Raw genomic sequence first — 5585 nt, 5'->3', positions numbered from 1 at the left:
TATTTTTAAGGTTCAAAGGTGAACTTTCTTTTCAGTACATGCACTCTTCTCCATTGATGAACACGGAAAGAAAAATTCGGAATTAAACACTCTCAGGATAGATTAAATTTCCCTTTTTTTTTAATTGCTCCCCCTGTATTTTCTTTTTCTCTTTCTTGGTTGCTATATGGTTCAGTAAACTCTTAAAAATACATATGTGTGGCGGTAGCTCCTAAGCCCATTCTAAGTTTTTTACTTTAATGAAAAACCGAAGAGGATTTTTTAAAGAAATTAAAACCACTAAATTATAGTATTTGTTTAAATTTTTACAGGAACATATTATATACAACAGATATTTGAACTTTTATTAAAATTCAGTGGTTAGGCAAGCTTTTTCTTATTTTTGTTATTCTCGCAACGTGAATACTTATACACTCTTGTTTAAAAATAATTTTCACGTCATGACGTCACAGTATCTTTTATAATGAGTGTTACCAAATTTCCGATTTTTATCAGGTTCAGTAAACCTTAAAAAACGTGGCTCCTAAGGACTTAATCACTTTTTTGAATTAATATAAATTATAGTACTCATATCAACAGATACATTTATTATTCTGGCGCAATATTGAGGGAAAGTATCCCAGTTTGCTTTTATGTTATCGCCAAACCTATTTACTTTTATTATGAAATCAATTGAAAAATGTGTTTTATCCTTGAAATATTGTCATGCCCTTATCTCAAATTGACAACGATATAGATCGTTTTTGGCGAGAATCTTTGTTTTAAATCAAAGTTCATATTTTCAACTATCCAATGAGATATTTTTAACTTTTTGAATTAATTCTTCTTGAAGCTATGAACCTCTGATAAAATGCACCTATTTTTCACTTTAAACAAAGATAACTCGCGTTTAAAGTATGATGCAGACATTTAAAAATGTTTTCAAATTTTTTTAACATTCGGCTTTATTAACATAATTTATCCCTATCTCCAACACCGAGGGCTTAAAACAGTTTTGAATCTTAAAAATAGCCAAAAATAACAAAAAAATGTATGGTCTTTTTCTAGAGGTCATGAGATAAAAAATAAGGCTATAATAAGTTGCGCATATATTTTGCATAAAAAAAAGTGTGATTTTGTTGGATAGTGTTCTTATTTATAATTTATAGATAAGCTGTCGTCTTGTGTTGCGACTGGGTGCTCGAAAGGAAGATCATTTCGATTCCTTTCAAATGATCTACATGTCTAAAATGAAGACAAGAAGACGATATTGGTTCACTCTGGACGCCATCACCATACTCTGAATTATTTGAAAAACCCTTCAAGCCAGAAGATTTCCGAGTGCCAAGATAAACTCCAGTATCCGTAGGAGGAGAAGCATATCGGCATTTGAAACGAGATCAAGTCCCATATCTTTTTCCTTGGTCGCAAGTAAGGAAAAATCTGTTGAGGAAAATTTGCTTGATCAACATTGAAAATGGGCAAGTTTAAGGTATTTAAATCTTCCTAAGAAATCTTAATTTATAAAGCCCTACTTTTGTATAGAATGGTAACATAATTAATATCGATGACAATAGCATGCTCATGACTCCTGATTGGACGTGTTAGTGGAGGAGGTACTGACTGAGAACATAATCGACGGTATTTTAACTCCAACACAAGACGAATATGACCAATCAGATCCGTTGACCACAAAGGATCAATATGTTCAGACTATTTGTAACAAAGAAGAACTCCTTCGGCCCAAGGCTAATATAACTATTTGTATTAACCTTGTTTTGACCTATGATCTCGATTCAAAACTTTGTTAATACTCCATCAGTTAGATGAATAAAATACTATATACAGGGTGTCCACGATAAATTGGAACTATCTTAAAATTCAACCTGTTTGATAAAAATGGAATTTGGAGTGTATTTGTTAATATGAAAAAGTTAGACATGATATTAAACATGTCCTCCCTCAGTAACCACCATCTTCTTCTCCATCCTGGCCCTAAAGGATTTGCATGCCATGATGACTTCTGCGGAATCGACAGCATTCCACTTCCTCGTAATGGAGCCCTTCAGGGCCCCGATGCTCTTGTGGCTGACCTTGCACACCTCGCTCTCCAACTTCCCCTACCAGTAGTCATCACACGGATTGAGGTCAGGTGAGTTGGAGGGCCAGGTGTTGCATTGCCAGAAAGTGATGTCGTGGGAGTTGAAGAGGTTAGTGGTCCTCATGGCGATGTGTGCGGGCGCTGAGTCTTGTTGGAATATGATCTCCCTCCTAGCACCCGTATCCTTCATCCAGGGGATGACGAACTCCTCCATGACTTCACACTACCTTATCGCGTTAACCCTTTCCTTGGGATTGAAGAAGAAAGGAGGCATCACCTGACCGGTGCTGCAGATAACGCCCAGGGTCATCACGGAGGCCGGGAACTTTGTGGTGAAGACCGTAGGTACCTCTTCTCTCTCCTTGGCAAGCCACCTGTCATTCTGGACGTTGTAGCCCCTGTCGACAGTCCAGTTCTTCTCGTCGGAGACGAAGATGATTCTTCCTCCATGGCTCTTCAGGTCATTGAGGAGACGCTTACCGTTGGTGAGCCTGGTGGCCTTCATAGATGCCGTGGGGATGTGTTGTTTGGCCATTCGGTATGACCTGTACCCGAGGTCCTCATTCACAGCCTTGGAGACCAGCTGCTTGCTCACTCCACGGTTCTTGGCCAACCTGGACAAGGAAGTCCACGGCGAAGCCTTGATGGACTTCCAGAGGCCTTCAAGGAAGCGGGGAGTGCGGATTCGGTCACTTCTCATGTTGTGGGCCTTGCAGCTGACCTTCCCCTCAACCTCCCTGGCATTGAAGACCCGGTACACCGTGGTCTTAGGGTAGTTAAGAAGCTTGTGGATAGCAGAGGGCTTGTGTCCCGCGCGAGCCAATTCGAGGATGGCGTCTCTCCTTGCTTGTTCCATGATGACTATTGTTTGTTGTCAAAACAATTTGTGGTGGAAGTTATTGTGTATTGTTCACGCAACCTTTTATATTAGTATGATTTAACCCTGAATACCCATATTATGGATCTGGATGAAGTTTAAAGTAGTTCCAATTTATCGTGGACACCCTGAATACTGGCAGGCTTGTAAGCATTCCGTTCAATTTTTCTTTTTTTGTTCAGCGTTCAGCCGTTATTTTCGTTCCGTTCAGTGTTCCAATTATAACTTATAAATTATAAGGTTAGTACCAGGCTTGTACAGTACATACATACACTAGCGTGCTCGTTAAATGAAGTTTTACGGTTTTTGAGGCATAAAAAGTAGTATACTCAAAACGAGATTGGTAAATTAAATTGAATGTAGAAAGACGAGGAGGCTTTCATTTATGTATGGGGCGTCAAAGCTTTTTTTTTTTTTGTCTAAAATGTCTATGGGAATCATTAAAAAAATTAATCAAACTCAAGTTCAAAATACTAATAGCCGACTAAAAATTACAATATTTTATTTTCACAGAAGTAGAATAGCTTTGTCCGTTGTGATTCAATCATATCGATCTTCTCTTAATCCCATATGTAAATATAGATTAATTAAGTCATAACTAATTATCAAAATCTATTATATATAACTTATTACAAACTCTTAATAGTACTGAATCATTATAATAAAATTGTATACTTGTAGGACGTCAACCCGAAAGGAAGCTAGAATAATTTTTCTCAAAATTGAACATAGAATATAATTTCCAACAAATTATAGTTAATTAGCCAAAATTCACCGCCACATTAATAAAATTAGGAAATTAATAAATTATATTTCTGAGACAATATATCGTCTAAATTAAGTCAAATAAATAAAACGGAGTTTTTAAACTACAGTTAACACTCTCAGATATTTCAATTCATCCCAGAAAATTGAATTCCATTCCTTGAATTGACCGTAATATCTCCTTGAAATATTGCCTGCCATTTTATAAATATAAATGATTGAACCTTTGTTTGTATTATGATTCGTGTTTTTTTAATTAAACCCCGACATGTAGGAGATATTGAAAAAATATATTGCAGCCAAGGTTAATAGAAATACTATTAACCTTGATAGCAACCAATAAAGTTAAAGATATTATCCAACTCAAATATCCACTCAATGTGAGGTACTTTAAATCCATACGAAAAATTACAGCCAAAAATAAAAAAAAAAGAGCATGAGAATGTGTTTCATTGAGTACAAGATAAATTAAATTATTTCAGCGTAAAAGAAAGATTAATAGAAATATAAGATTAGACCATCATGTAATCGAGTATGCTAGAATTTTCAACCTGATGTATTGTACCGACTGCTGGGTAAGAGAGACAGATTTTGACAAACACACAACAACTCATAGTCTATGAGGTCACTATTGCTAGAATTTTCAATTTCATGTATCGTACCAACTGCTGAGCAAGAAAAACAGATTTGGACAAAATACGCAACGACTCATCTACTATGACGACAATATTAATAGCGTGGTGGAAGTCAAACATCAGTCGTAAACGCATTATCCTTTATCCTTATAGACCTTCGGGCAAAAAATAAGGGAAGTTTGTTTCTGGAACTCGAAACTCCGGCCCAGACCATAAGAGATCAGATGTTAGTAAGAAAAGGTATAGTTTTATCGTCCAAGGACAAAACACTAGACCTGGACCAAATACAATCGTTTTGTCTATTGAATTTTCTATTGGTTCAAATCCCATTTTTTTTTCATCGCTGAAAATAATTTGTCCCTGCATTTACTCAAATATTTTTTCATGTTATCGTTTAATATATATAAATTTTATAACTGTAGCTTATGTGTAATATTCTTGTTTGGATAACACCTAATACATATTTTACTTAATTATAGTTACATATGTCACATAAAGTCTTTTATTTTATTTTATTAAAATTGTAGTGTCTCGAAGAGGACGTATGATCAATATTAAAGTGTTTTTCATTTGCTTAGATTGATCTTCATTAATTAAATGCGAAAATTTCTTTATGAATTAGGAGAAAAAAGAGACCCGAGATATTGTTTCCTCAACAAGAGATACTCGAAGTCCAATATCTACGGGAATGTAACAGGATAACTAGATCATCCATCTCAAAAGTTCATACTCTTATTTGGAACTCTGATTCTACGAGGAACGACAGAATGAAAATTCATTCAAAAAACCATAAGGCTTCATAAGAGAGTAGAGTGGAATCCTTAATTGTGAAAGGGGATTCCAGGTAGAAACAATGAAGAGATCCATTCATGATGAGTATAATTTTAATATTCAAAATACACCTAATTAGTAATTAATAATTATTTTATTTGAAATTGTGCGAAACCCGGTATTATGTTATGGGGCATGACGTCATTATGAGAACATTGAAATCGTAACCAATAAAGATAATGTTGTATATTTGCTTGTACACCCCTTCATAAATTGTCTCACTCAAAAAATACCAAATCGAACTAAAGTACTTGGAGATCCTTATTTTTTAGAATAAAAGATGGATTATTTTTCTATAATATTTACATAAATAAGCTAAATATAAATTTAAAAAAAAAATTCATTGACTATCGTGTTCGTGCTAGTATACTATTAATATAAATATTGCATTTTAATT

The 5585-nt window shown here is 34.8% G+C and overlaps 1 long non-coding RNA gene across 1 annotated transcript; it reads left to right on the top strand.

Moving 5' to 3' along the window:
• The first annotated feature begins 375 nt into the window (after positions 1-375).
• LOC121120936 (uncharacterized) lies at positions 376-4598 on the top strand. Its single transcript, XR_005865272.2, has 2 exons — positions 376-1471; positions 1525-4598. It is a non-coding gene; the product is annotated as an uncharacterized lncRNA (long non-coding RNA).
• The last annotated feature ends 987 nt before the right edge of the window (positions 4599-5585 follow it).

Source organism: Lepeophtheirus salmonis, chromosome 6, assembly GCF_016086655.4.
Source record: "Lepeophtheirus salmonis chromosome 6, UVic_Lsal_1.4, whole genome shotgun sequence".
Classification (NCBI taxonomy): Eukaryota; Metazoa; Arthropoda; class Copepoda; order Siphonostomatoida; family Caligidae; genus Lepeophtheirus; species Lepeophtheirus salmonis.
This window is presented reverse-complemented; position numbering and strand designations above follow the sequence as displayed.